We start from the raw sequence: 14750 nt of genomic DNA on the forward strand, positions 1-14750 counted from the left end.
TTGCTTAGGGAAAATGGTGCCCAGCAATTGCTCTTTTTTATGCTATCCTTTATATCAAAAGTCCTAGAAATATTTGTCTGGACTTTTGCATCTAGTATTACAGTGTATAAGGTGCCCTAGAGGAAAAAAAAAAAAAACTCCAAGTACATAACACTCATGAATACTGAATATATTGTAACAAATACTTTTTTTTTTTTTTAAATTGGTTGGTTGGTTGATTTGGTTTCTCTATTTTTGTTTTTTTGTTTTGTTTTGAATCACACCTTACTGTGCTGGAAAATAAGAGAAATCTCAGAGGTCCTTGACGAAAAATAGAACTAGAAACCAGAGGTAAGCCAGTGTAGATTTGAAGTTACTCGGGAGCCTATGCAGGCACTGATAACTAAGAGAATATTTTAGTGGTTGTTCAGGCAGCAGGAAACATGGTTGTGTCTCCTTCAAAGAAGAAAATTGAGACACTCACCTAAAACTAGAACTCATCCAATAAAATTCTTAGTGAAAAAGTAAGATGGAAAAATTATCATATTGTCAAAGGGAGACAACGTTCTTCGACTATCTTAAAATGGGCTATGTGTTCAAAAATGTATCATTTGAGAATTAAGAAGCATTTACCTGCCCTCACATAGATTTGTGATTTGCATTAATCTCTGTGTCATCACAGATAGCCCTAGAAAATGATAACTTAATGTGGCCCACAAAAGAAAAGTGGTGCTCAGCTAAATGAATGCACTGAAATAACAGAATAAGGATCTTGGAGATAGACATTCTGTTTATGTGTCTGACATCATAAACCATTGTGAGTAGGGTGAACCGGTCAATAAATACTACTGAGATGATAATATAATGTGATTGGGTTCTTGCCTCATACCATGCAGATAATTCAGTTACAGGTAAATTAAATATTAGCTATGATAAGGAAACTTGAAACATTTAGAATAAAACAGGCAATATCATACTGATAATTTCTGAAAAGGTTCTATTAACACAGAAGAATCAACTTATAAATGAAAGTTGACAAGTTGACTATATTTAGAGTGAAAATTTATTTAATGGCAACTAGAAAAATTAAAATACAATTATATCCCCTAAAAACATAATTGTAATACATTTAACCAACTTTTATTAGTATGACTTATATAGTATATGTGAACATTAAGAACCACAATATAAAGACAAAATATACTTCAATGGAAGAAAATTCCAAAGAATATATACAATATGTTTACTTTGTAGACAGTGTAGAAGCATGCATAAAAGACTTTTTTTTAAGTTATATGTGTCACAAAATATAAACCAAAGCACAGAAGCAGTAAAGTCATGAATTATACCAAATTTGCAGGGTAGAGGAAAATACAAACAATGAAGGATATTGAGGAGTTCTGTTACATTTTAATGTTATAAATTTGGTTTACTATCCATCAAACTCTTACGTGACATTCTGTGAATGTGCTTCTAAAATTTTTGCATTGTTTTTAGATATAGATATTTCTTTAGGGTTCTTTTAATAATTTCCATTTTTTAAAGGATTTCATTTATTTATTCATGAGAGAGAGAGAGAGAGAGAGACCGAGGGAGAAACAGGCTCCCTGCAGGGAGACTGATGTGGGACTTGATCCCAGGACCCCAGGATCATACCCTGAGCTGAAGGCAGATGCTCAACTGCTGAGCCATCCAGGCATCCCTCCATTTCTTTTTATAGTATGTTTATGTTTTTACTTAAATCCTTGAATATATTTGTATTGGATTTTTAAAAGGTATTTTTCTTGTAATTGCATCTACTAAGGCATGGCTCTTTTGAAGATACTACTAAATGCCACTACTAAACTACTAAAGGCATGCTACTAAGATGGTTGATGGGATCTTCCCACTCTGGCTGACAACATGATATCTCTGTATCACATTCATCAGATGAACATATTTTTTTTAATTGTCAAAATAACAAATATTGTCAAAAATATACAGAAACACAAATGTTATATCCTCTCAGTGGAAATGTAAATCATTGAGCTCTAAAAATTGGTAAGTGTACAGCTCCCTAGTAGTTGTTCTTTCTCCAATAATTATTTACCTGGTCCTTGTGTAGTTGACCTCCAACATGTACATGTCAGTATTCAACCAAAAACTTATGAGGAACTCTAAGCAGACTTCTGAAGCCATGATATTTGTTGTGCCCAAGATTGCGAATCCGAGAAACCACCAAGGAGCCGACACCGGTGCAAGTACATGAGGGTTTATTAACAAGCTTGAGCTTGGGCCCAAGTGGAGCAGGGACTTGGACCCCGAGGTGGGTTCCAGCTGAGTTTTACAGGCTGGTCTAGGGGATTTCCAGAAGGGGTGGAGGAATTTCTTAAGCTCTGTTTACATTCTGATATGGGGCTTTCTGCCACAGGCGTTGAGCTCTGTTCTCATTCTAATATGGGGCTTTCAAGGGCGTTAAGCTGGTTTTTTTCCTGTAACTGAAGTAAGGTAAAGTTCAGCTCTTATTCACAGGTGCCGGGGCGGCTGTATTTGTGCTAACGCTGAACTTAAGGTGGAATGGCCTTAATTTTCTCAGCCTCCACAATATTGTGCCTTGTAACTTTGCTCGACTTATTATCTGTCTCCTCAAATTCAGCAAGACCTCCATTCTTGTTTCTTCATGGTCTTGAAAGAAAGGGCAAGCCAGAAACCAGTGGGATAACAGGGCTCACTTAATTTGTTTGCCATGTTGTGGGGATCAGAGGTTGTGCTGCCTGGTGTGCTTTTTCTGAAAAAAATCATTTCATATATTTTGAGTTGTTGTTTATAGTAGGAAGACAAGTTTAATACCATTTACTCCATCATGGCTGCTCATTGTTTTTAAAGTAAATATCTTGACATCATCCAAACACCTATTGAATAAAAAGAATACAGTCCAAAGAACACAGACATTTTAGAATTGACTAAGTATTTACTGCAAGATATATATCTATCCCCAATTGCATAGAAAACATAAACTAAGACAGCAAAAACTCCACAAAGGAATTTGTAGGTAATTAGAAAGGATTAGATAATAATAAAGTATATTAAGTACACTACACAATCCCCAAATAGATAAAGTTACACTAAATCATATGTGTAAATATGTTTGTTGACCTAGATTTTCTTAATTAAAAAAAGACTGCACTGTCTGCTGCTTCTGAAGCAAATAAACTTGTAAACCTCTTGAGCAAGTTTCACTTGATTTCTATGTCAGCTTCACATTTGCCAATAATAATAATAATGATAATAAACTTCTCATCTTGATGAGATTCAGCTGAAAGAGTTCTGATACCTTGAGAAAACCAATATGATTTTAATAACAATATAAATTTGAAGCCTATATTTGAATTTTCTCTAAAAGTTTCAGGAATATTTACTTTTTTAAAAGATCATTTTTGAAATTTCATTAAGAACTTTGGCCTTTGATCCTAATTCTTTGGTATTACTATTTTTACTGGATAAGACTAGCAGACTGGATATCAGCAAGAAAGAGTATAGACTCAAAGCCTGAATCAGGGTACAGATGTACTTTACTGCCGTGATGACACAATCAGAACTAATATTTATTAAGTGCTTAGATTTATCTGGGACTCTTCAAGTTCTTTACGCATTTCCTTTAATACTTACAATCTATCTTTGAGGTAACATCTATTTCTATCCCTATTTTATTGGTGAAAGTTTTTGTCTAAAGATAGAAGACTAGTGAAAATTAGGATTCCAGACCTAATGGGCTAATTTCTGATGCTATCTTTTGAATGAACTAGATGTCACCACCCAATTTGCCACAAAGAAATGTCTAGTAACATTTACCATAGTAAATATATGTATAGGATTCAGTAAGGAAGTGAAGATTGGAGTAAACAAACCATTTAGTCTTCTGGAAATGAATGTGCAACCTAATTATCATTTTCTTGTTTCCCCCCCTTGATTTTAAAGATAAAATCTTACTCTCCAGTATGGATACCTATTAGGAATTTATATAAACTTTCCAAAATACCTGGAATTTTTTCCATCTATCTTAGAGGAAAGGGATCTATTAAAACATTTTCAACTAAGATGGCAGTAGAGCATAGTTATTTGAATATATGTACTTTGTTCATACAAATAATTCGATTAATGTAGATTAAATTGATAAAAATATACTTTATCTTTCCATTTGTAAGCATGTTTTAAAGAGATCATTTGGAAAGAAAGTACAATTATTAAACTAAATAAATGAATTTCAACAGTGACAGTGCACATTTAGATGTATGAAATAGGGGCACCTGGGTGGCTTAATGGTTAAGTGTCTGCCTTTGGCTCAGGGCATGATCCTGGGGTCCTGGGATTGAGTCCCACATCTGGCTCCCTACAGGGAGTCTGCCTGTCCCTCTGCCTCTTTCTCTCTCATTCTGTGTTTCTCATGAATAATTTTTTTTTTTAAATCTTAGATGCATGAAATAATCTCAATTAATTGCAATTTTATCTATTTGATAAATATTTGAAATCTTTTAATATGTTAAAGTTTTCCATACTGATTCTGCCTATTAGTATGCCGTGCAACATCAAAAACATATTTTTTAATAGTACTTAGTACTTAGTAAAAGTACTTAGTACTTTTATATTTGTATTTTGGTAGATTAGTGTTAGAGGTGGTCATTCAGGGGACAATGACCACTGCTTGACCTGGGAGCTGGACCCGGACAATCAGAGGCTCTTTAACTACTGCCCTGTCCTTGGAATGTATGTTCAGCCCACCAATCCCACAGCCAGAGTCCATTTTAATATTGCAGCCTTGGGAAAGCAGTGTGTTATTGAGACCATATGGATGAATACATGCCTGAACTCTGTTAAGGCCTGTATATAAAATTTTAAGATTCTGGCCAAAGGATATGCACATCTATTCCTTTTGCAGTCATCTAAAACAAGCCTCACAGAGTAAGTTCATTTGCTTATTAAATCATCCACCTCCCAATCTAGAGTGGGGTTTGCTTCTTTCTTTGGTTTCCCCCTATTCTCTGGGTGGGGGCTGGGTTCATATTTCACCCAGAAAGCCCCCAAGTTTGCTAGTAACAATTAGTATTTTAGCATTTAGTTATTTTTAGCATTTTTCTTCTTTAATTTTTTTATAGAAAAAAATGAAATCATCTGGGTCTAGAATTTTCTTTTTGAGAAATTGTTCAACTACAGATCATTTAATACATATAAGGTATTCAGGTTATTAATTTCTTATTGAGAGTGCTTTGGTGTTATCTCTCCCATTTGTCACTTAGGTATTTTCCCACTATCACTCTCTGGTAAGTCTTGCTAAAGTCATACTGATCTCTTGAAGTAAATCAACTTTTGGCTGTTTTGATTTTCTTTATCTCCTATTTTTTGTTTTATTAATTTATAATATTATCTTCATTTTTAAGTTATTCTTATTTTGTATTTAATTTGACATTTTAATCTAATGTTTCATGTGGAAATTTAGGTAATTAATTTAAGACTTTTCTTATACATGTTCTAATGTCCATTCATACATATCTTATATGAATGGCTACAAATTTCCAACAAAGTATTCATAAATTTTGATATGTTTTGGTGTCACTTATCACTTGGTTCATAATAGTTTTCAATTTCTCTTTGATTTTTTCTTTTGTCCAACCACTATTTAGGTGTTTAATTTCTAATATTTGGAGATTTTCCAGGAATCTTTTTGTTATTACTTCTAATTTAACTCCATTGTGATAAGAAAAGATTGTATATAAAGTTAATCCTTTTAAGGATTGTTTTAAAGTTGAGTGTTGTTTATGCCTTCTATACCTTTCTCCTACATGTATTAATTATAGACAGTAAGATATAAAACGCCCAAATAAAACTGTATTTGTGTATTTCTTTTCATTTATATGCTCAGTTAAACTTTGCTTTACATGTTTATAAGTGCTATTACTAGAAACATACACATGTAAGATTGCTATATTTTTTGATGAATTAATTCCTTTACTGATAAAAATTATTCCTTTTCATTCTAGTAATATTTTTAGCTATGAAAATGTATTTAATATGTAAATAACTAATCCATATTTTTTATTAGTGTTAAAATGGTATACCTTTTCAAATTCTCTTACTGGGATATCTGGGTTGCTCAGTGGTTGAGCATTTGCCTTCGGCTCAGGACGTGATCCTGGGGTCCTGGGATTGAGTCCAAATATGGCTCCCTGTATGGAGCCTGCTTCTCCCTCTGCCTATGTCTCTCCCTCTCTTTCTCTGTGTCTCTCATTAATAAATAAATAAATTCTTTTAAAAATCCTCTTATATCTAATTATATGTTATATTTAAAGTAGATCTTTCTTTAGTGTTATATGTGACACTTAATTGGAGTGCTTAAACTATTTTCATTTGAGGTGGCTATGATTTACTTGGGTTTCAAGATACTATATTGCTATTTATTTCTATTAGTTTCATGTGTTCATTTTCCCTCATTTCTTCTTTTCTGCCATGTGTTGTATATGTTTTAATCCATTTTTCTTCTTACTTGATTTATTAGCTATAGTAACTTTTTTATCTTTAATGGTTGCTTTACAGTTTACAGTGTCTATCTATAATTTAATCACATTCCGCCTTAAAGTAACAATGTACTACTTCATGAAAATACAACCACCTCACATCAGTGCAATTCCATATTTCCTCCTGGAGATTGCTATAATATTACAATGCACTTTAATATACTTTACATTGTGTCATTATTGTTTTTGTTTGAAACAGTATCCTCAAAGAGATTTCAAAATCAAGATAAAAACATTGCTTTTTATTTACACATAAATAACTCTTTGTTGTTTGGTGCTAGATGTGGATTTCCATCTGACATTATTTTCATTCTGTCCACAGGAATTGCTTTAGCATTTCCATAGTACAATGCTGCTGGTGATAAATTCTTCAGCTTTATTATATCTGGAAGTTTTTATTTGCTTTTGGAAGATATTTTTGCTACATCGAGTTTTTTCCAATACTTTAAAGAAACTGTTTCATTGTCTCCTGACTCATATAATTTTTTCCAATTGAACTCTATTGTCATTCTTATGTTTGTTTTGCCGTGTGTAAAATATCTTTTTTTTCCTTTCTGGCTATTCTAAAATATTTACTTTTTCTCTGGTTTCAAGGAATTCAGCATCATGTGCTTTTTCTGTAATTTCTTCTTCAAGAATGTGCTTAGGATTCTTTGAACTTCTTGGATATGTGAGTTTATAGTTTTAATAAGACTTCAGAATTTTTTTTATTCATTTTTACTTTAAATGTTTTATCTGACCACCCTTGCTCTTCTCCTGTTTAGTGACTCTTATTATACACTTATTAGGCTTTTTGAGATTATTCAACGTTTCACTGATGCTCCTTCATCTCTTTAATGTCTTTTTTTCTCAGCATGTTTGGTTTGTTAGTTCTACTGTTGTGTTTTCATGTTCACTAAACTTTTCTTCTGTGTTGTCTCATCTGACATTCATATGATCAAGTGTATTTTTCTATCAGATATTGTGGTTTTTATATATAGAAATTTAATTTGAGCCTTATTTTAAATTTCTTTTATGTCCTACTTTATATGCTCACTTTTTCCCCCTTCATCCTCCTGAAAACATAGAATAGAATTACAACAGTTTCAATGTCTTTGTATGTTAATTATAAAATCTGTGTCATTACTGTGTCATTTTGTAATGATGTATTTATCTTGTTAGGGATCACATTTTCCTTCCTCTTTTCATACTTAGTAATATTTGATTAGGTTCCAGATATTGTGAATTTGTTTTGTTGGGTCTTAGATATTTTCACATTCCTATAAAAATTATGGAGCTTTGTTTTGAGATACAGTTAAGTTACTTTGAAACAAGTTAATTTGTTTTCAAGATTCCTTTTTAAGCTTTATTAGGTAAGAACAGAAACAGAACTACTTTAATCTAGGACTGCTTTTGTTCTGCTACTAGGGCAGTTCCCTTCTCATTATTACCAACCCAATGTCCAGTGAATTAAAATTTCCTTTACCTGGTGGGAACATGAAAAATTCCAGCACTGTGTGATCCTTGGGAATTATTTTATCTGCTCCTTTTGGGTAGGTCTTTTCAGACATTGGGTCGTTTCCAAATGTGCATGTGCTGATCAATGCTCAGCTTGAACATCAAGGGGGACCTTATGCAGATCTCCAAAGCTTTCATTCTCTCTTTACTACACCCTCTTCTTCAGTACTCTGCCCTGTGTACTCTGACTACTTTGATCTAGTGGGACTCCCAGATCTGTCTTTTTAACTTAGGGAGACTGCCAGACTTCAAGTGTTTTCTGCTTCCTGCGCTGCAGTCTAGAAACTTCTGGTCAGTGAACTAGAGCAATCGGATGGCTCACCTCATTTGTTTCCTCTTTCAGTGTTCTCTATCATTTGCTACTTGCTGTTCACTGTCTAAAATCTATTCTTTCATATATTTGTCTGTTTTTCTGTTTTTATAATTGTTAAGGACAGGAGAGAAAATTGAGTTCTGTTATTTCATCTTGGTCACAAGCAGAAGTTTGTAACTATAGTTTTGATTTCTCATAGAAAACACTTTTCAGAGTTATGTCAAATAAGATTATCTTTTATACTTTCTTGGGCACCAAGAAGGGCAATTTTTTTCTTTTCTCCTTTCCATGTGGGCAGAGCAATTTTAGCATGGAATGGTTGTCTCAGTTCTACTTTTCCTTATCACTGGGACAAGAACTGATTTCCTTATTCATGTGAGCAATATAGCTATAGCCCCAAATATCCTCTAAGTCTATTGGTCCTGTAAGTTAGCACACCATGAAGCAGTCTGTTTACTTTTCAGGCTCTGATTTCTTTTTTTTTTTTTTTTTTTTAAATTTTTATTTATTTATGATAGGCACACAGTGAGAGAGAGAGAGAGGCAGAGACACAGGCAGAGGGAGAAACAGGCTCCATGCACCGGGAGCCCGATGTGGGATTCGATCCGGGGTCTCCAGGATCGTGCCCTGGGCCAAAGGCAGGCGCCAAACCGCTGCGCCACCCAGGGATCCCAAGGCTCTGATTTCTTTCTTTATTTTAATACTCGATGATTTTCTTGTCATTGCTTAAAATTCATTGATTTAAAGTTTTAAAAAAATTTCAGAAATTTTTGTATTCACTAATACTCTACATGTTTTATCTGGCCACCCCGGCTCTTCTCCTCAGCATTATATGGGATTATTTGATTCCAACATTATATGGGATTGTAGTGGTGGGGGAAAAGGAATATAAATTAGCTCTGTTATAGAGCTAAAATTTTTCACTTCATTTTATTTCATTGCATTACCTTTTATATATGTTAGTTATTTTTAAATAACATTTTATTTGAAGACTAATAACCTTAGGCTTCAATCTTAGGCTACATAAAGAATGTAAGTCAACAAGACAACTCACTATTTAGACATTTGTCAATATGTCTGATATTTTTTAATATATAGATTAAAAGAGCACACAGGAAGAAGTGAGAGCAGTTTTACAGTTACTTTTGGGAATATGATATATTAGAGAACATGAAGTAGAAGAGAGGATGTAGACAGTAATCCAGGCACGGTGAAGTCAACAAAGGAAAGAGATGGGAATAGAAGTGGTAATAAATGTGTGACTAACAAAACTAAAGTTGTTGTAGTAGGGTAACACATTAGGTAAAAGTAGTAGATGATGCTTGACATGATTTGCTCTATTTTATGCAGATGTGGGCTAAAAGGCAGAAAACCAAAGACCATGAAATCAGATTATTCAGATTCTAACTCCTTAAGGATCTGAAACTGCCTTAATTAGTACATTTTAAAGCAATAATAATGCCTCTATCCCAAATGGGAAACAAAGCTTAATGATCTTATTATCTGCCTCTATTTAGCAAGTTGGGTTTCAAATACTTTAAAATGTCTATGAATCTAAGACAGTTTTTTTATAAGTCAGAGTAATTATAAAATAATTGGGCAAAGATAAATCTTCTGGAAAAAAACACGTAATTTGAAGAAAGAATCTGTTAAAAACAGAAAAGAATAGGAAAAAAAATTAATTGGAGCATAACAAGAGTAAAGACAACCTGTAATTGTGACACGTTTCACCTCTAGGTAGAGACTGACTTATTTACTGTATAATAACTTCAACGTACTTATTTGCACTCCTTGATAAATAGACTTGGGATTTTTACACAGTTAATGCTTTATGTGCACAAATACAAATACATTCATGTATAATTATGTATCACATAAGAAGAATTAAATGTGTTTGTGATTATAAAAAAGATTGCTTTCTTCTGTTTATATTTTTATAAGTTGAATAATTCATGTATTTGTTTCTTCAATATGGTAGGTTGTGAAATATGAAAGATAAGCTTTTTAACTCAAACAAACACAAGTAGGATTGATTCAAGCCTCCAGTAACTTCATCCTTTCAATGATTCCCTAATAAAAGAGGGATTCTTAAACTTTATCTTCAATATATTCTGACCACACTTTACCCATATAAACATAATTCCCCTAAATCCCAAATGAGATCTTTAATTTAAGCCATCTATATCTTTACCGTGAAGTTCTTTCTTTACTCACTGCTCATCTCCCACTCTGCTTATCATGAAAATAGTATCCATCCTTGACCAGTTTAAATTATATCTCCCTGCTGAGAGACTCAAATTCTCCCTCTTTGCTCAATTTCTCCTATAATGTTAGACCACACAGTGAAACAGTTAATATTATTTGTTTCCTCTATTTTTATTTTATATTTGAAAATGTCTAAATCTTCAAATAATTTATAAATTACTTGTAATTTATAATAATTTTTCATTTCTTTGAAACCAATCATCAAGTTCTTTCTTCTTCCCTATTTTTCAAATTGCATAATAGGAATAAATAAAAAGTACCTATCCCAAACATAATAGCTTTTTGATTGATTGTTGATTGTGAATAGAGATATCATATATAGTGTCACCGAGGAATATGACACTTTTAGACTGTCTCTCCTAGGTATCCCATCTCCATTTTTGTCTTCTAGTGAGGTGACTGAGGGGATCCATGAGTCATATGTCTAATATTTTCAAAGAATCCTCCATATGACTAAGTTTTCCATCTTTCCAAGGTACTGGTAAAATTTGTACTTGGCTCTTGGTTTTCTTTGCAGAGTATGCTTTCCTGACAGTATATTTCTTCATTTTAGCATCTTTCACAGTCTTGTTAGGCTAGTCATTTCCCAAATCATCAAGTCATGATTCCCTTTTGCTTAAGTTGTTTCTTCAGTTTATCCTGTTTTGCTATTAAGTAGGGTATAGAAAAAAAAGGCAATGCTCTCAACACTGCTTAGAAGTCTCTTCAGCTATAATATCCAAGTTTATTGCTTTCAGTTGTTCATTGCTTTCCACATAACTGTAGGACACAATTTAACTAAGTTTCTGCATTTAAATAGCAAGTATCTCCTTCCCTCTATTTTTCCATAACTTATTCTTCACTTACTTCTAAATCTTCCCAGACAGTGCCTTTGATGATATTTCTACCAACATTCTCTTTGTGATGACTCAGTTATTCTCTATGACAAAATAGACTTTCTCTCCTTTGCTCCTCATATTTTTGACTCCTCACTAGCAGAGTCATTAACATCCATATTTCTGCTAACAGTCTGTGGAAAGTAAATAAAGAAGTTTCAATCATGCTCCTTGAGATTTTTCCAGCCTTTACCCATTACCCAATTCCAGTGCCATTTTCATATTTTTAGGCATATGTTACAGAAGCAGCCCATTTCTAGGTTCTAAAATCCACATTAGTTTCCTAGTGTGCCTGTAACAAATTACCATAAAATTGGTAGCTTAGACAACCCAGATTTATCATCATATGGTTATTGAGGTCAGAAGTCCAAAAGGGGTTGGAAAGCTTGTATTCTATCTGGAAGCTCTAGGGAGAGTCTATTTCCTTGCCTTTCCCACATTCTTAGGACTGTTGGCATTCCATAGCTCATTAACTTCTGCTTCTAGCTTCATACTGTCTTCTCTGCGTCTGACCCTGCTACCTCCTTGTAAGGACCCTTTTGATTACATTGAACTCACTCAGAAAATTGAGGATCAGATCCCAATATCAAGATCCTCAACTTAATCACATAAGCAAAGTCTTCCTACCCCCCCCCTCGCCCATGTAAGTTTAACATATTTACAGGTTCCAGAGATCACGATCTGTATATCAGTGGAGAACCATTATTCATCCTACCACAGACTTCTAGAAAATATTTAGTTTATTATCTGTAGAATTATTTCAAGAATCAAAATGAATTAATGTATCTGAAGCACTTAAAAAACTGCTGACCTTTCTTATGGGCTAAATAAATAAAACATGTTTGTATAAGCAGGTTATTTGTAGAAAAACTTAAAAAGCTAATAAATATATATGATAGTATGTATTTTCTTTTTTTACCTTTATCATATACCTAGAATGATGGTATTCCACTTTCACCCTTCATCCATTTCAATCAAGAAAAGAGTATTTTCTTCAGATTTGGGCTAAATGTGTTAGAAATCTGGCTGGTGCCAAAAGAATCTTTCCTTTTGGTTATTGACAATATAACTGTTAGCATCCTCATCATCATTCCTTGCATTTTTTTCTTCATTTGTAAATGTGGTTTGTTTTGTTGGAAGTATATTTCAAATTTAAAGAGTACAAAGGAGAGTGAAGAGCCCTAAAAACAACTGAGGTTTTATGTTGAAAGCATTTCTCTGAACACCTGTGAACTGTTGAATTTAATTGGGTACAGCTGGAACAAACTGTGGGGAGGAGGGAGCAAGCTGGCATTTCTAAGCAAGCACACATTAACATCACCCTGACTTTCCTCTAAGGGGCAAGAGGGCAGAGTGGTCATGAATGACTTAGACTAGATTAGGACATTCATCTTCTCTTTTTTACCCTTTTATCTACATCTGGTTTCAGGATAGGGTCAAGGAAATGTGTAAATGACTGGTAGTGTTTTATAGGTTAACTCTACTAGTGGTATTGTCATTTTGTTATAGCCATTGCTCTAAACTGAAGTAATGAGAAAGAAATTGTGGAATACTAGCAAGCAGTGTACAGAAGTCACAGGAAGGTATGATAGGTAGTTATAAAATATGTCTGGCACATGTTAAATGCTCAGTGCTTATGGACTAGTGATCTGCATGATGATGTACTTTTTTTAGAAGAGGTGAACTTTTTCCAGGTTTGGAAAGTAGTGAAAGAAGAAGAGCTATTACTTAAGAATCCCATTGAGAAGGTTGGGTGGCCAGCCTGGTAGAAAGGGTCATTTCTTGAGGATTTAGTTGTCACAAGCCAGTCTCTGCATCTTAAATGCTTCATCTGCAAATGGAGAATTAAGTTTTCTTCTATTCCTGTTATCTGACAGAGTTTTAAGCATCAGATCAAATTAAGAAACTGAAAACACTTTATGAAAAGTAAAGCTATAATATGCAGGTTTCAGAATTTTTGAAGAGGGTGGTATTGAAATGAAAGAATCCATAGCAGTATCAGGATTCATTCTGTTCCACAAAAACCAAAATTATAATGATCTTTTTGCCCATAAAAATGTTCATATTTCTTAGAAATAAAGCTTTTCTAAGTCATTTTTTCTTATATGAGTTCTTTGCTCCAGTCAAACTAGTCTTCCTGTCTTTTTAAAATGCTTTATTTCTTGCCTCTTACATAGTTTATTCAGCCTATTTTTTTCTTTTCCCAAACTGTCCATATCTTTTACCTTACATTAAGCAAAATTGATCATAAAATGAAGGATTTATGCTGGTTTTCTTAAGTAAAGGTTAATGCCTAATTGTCTAAAAGATATTTGGATATCTTACTATATTCTGTGTGTGCATATATATATGAATATTAAGTATAAGTAATTGATGGTGCTAATCTTATGATAACTTGTCAAATGTTCCTTAGCCCAATAAATTAAGCATGACTGCATAGGAGGCAGTATGCAAACAAGAAAATATGCCTTGAAACGTTGTGAAAGATAACAAACAGTCTCCTAATAGTTGGCGTTTTGATGCAGGATTCTCAGATACTGTGCTGAGGTAATATCTCCACAAAAGTCATTTCAGGTGAGCAACTTACTGCTTAGAACATTACCCCAACTGCATTTAATGATATAACAATAATATTAACCATAGCATAAATAGTTTAGATGACTAAACAAGGGTAGACATTCTGTGGTAAAACAATGAGTCACAGATGGGATTAGGCCAGATGGACAATGGATGTCTAGAGAGGTGGGACATGAGAGCATTAATCTCATCCCCCGAGCTTGCAAGCTTTCAGTTTTATCTAGCAGAGGTATGCAGCTGTGAGCTTTCTAACATATGACTCATTTTATTAAAGATATGCAAAGGATTCACGAGCTGATATTGCCCAAATTATCATTAAGTCATTGCTGAATGAAAAGGACAGACATTTCCACTCTGTAATTATACAGAGTAATTATGCCAAAAGATTAACACCTAGTACAGAGAGCAGCTAAAAACCAACATAAATATGTATGGACAATCATGAGAAGTAGAATATAATCATGAAAAGAAGGACAATAGAGATTGAAATTAATAAAATAATAACAAATAAAACAAAGAATGTTTTTAAGTGAAATATGGTAAAAATTTCAGTATTGACTTGAGATTAGTAACTAGAGTTTATAGATACTTTGTTGTAAATAGGGCATGAAGCATATGTTGCACAGTAATAATAAAATTGGAATTCCTTGAAATAATGAAGGAAAGAGATCTGAATTTTGGAGGGATGTAAGGTAA

General features: G+C 33.3%; 1 long non-coding RNA gene across 7 annotated transcripts in view; it reads left to right on the forward strand.

Moving 5' to 3' along the window:
* The first annotated feature begins 810 nt into the window (after positions 1 to 810).
* Positions 811 to 14750, forward strand: part of LOC102152965 — a 62727-nt gene continuing 48787 nt past the window's right edge. The window contains exons 1-3 of one of the 7 annotated variants that reach the window (XR_005372495.1): positions 811 to 890; positions 5253 to 5276; positions 14003 to 14051. This is a non-coding gene — a long non-coding RNA (uncharacterized LOC102152965). Of the gene's footprint in view, positions 891 to 5252; positions 5277 to 13890; positions 14052 to 14750 lie in introns of all 7 variants that reach the window. The other 6 variants (XR_005372491.1, XR_005372496.1, XR_005372492.1 and 3 more) reach the window with 6 other exon arrangements.

Source organism: Canis lupus, chromosome 17, assembly GCF_011100685.1.
Source record: "Canis lupus familiaris isolate Mischka breed German Shepherd chromosome 17, alternate assembly UU_Cfam_GSD_1.0, whole genome shotgun sequence".
NCBI lineage: Eukaryota > Metazoa > Chordata > Mammalia > Carnivora > Canidae > Canis > Canis lupus.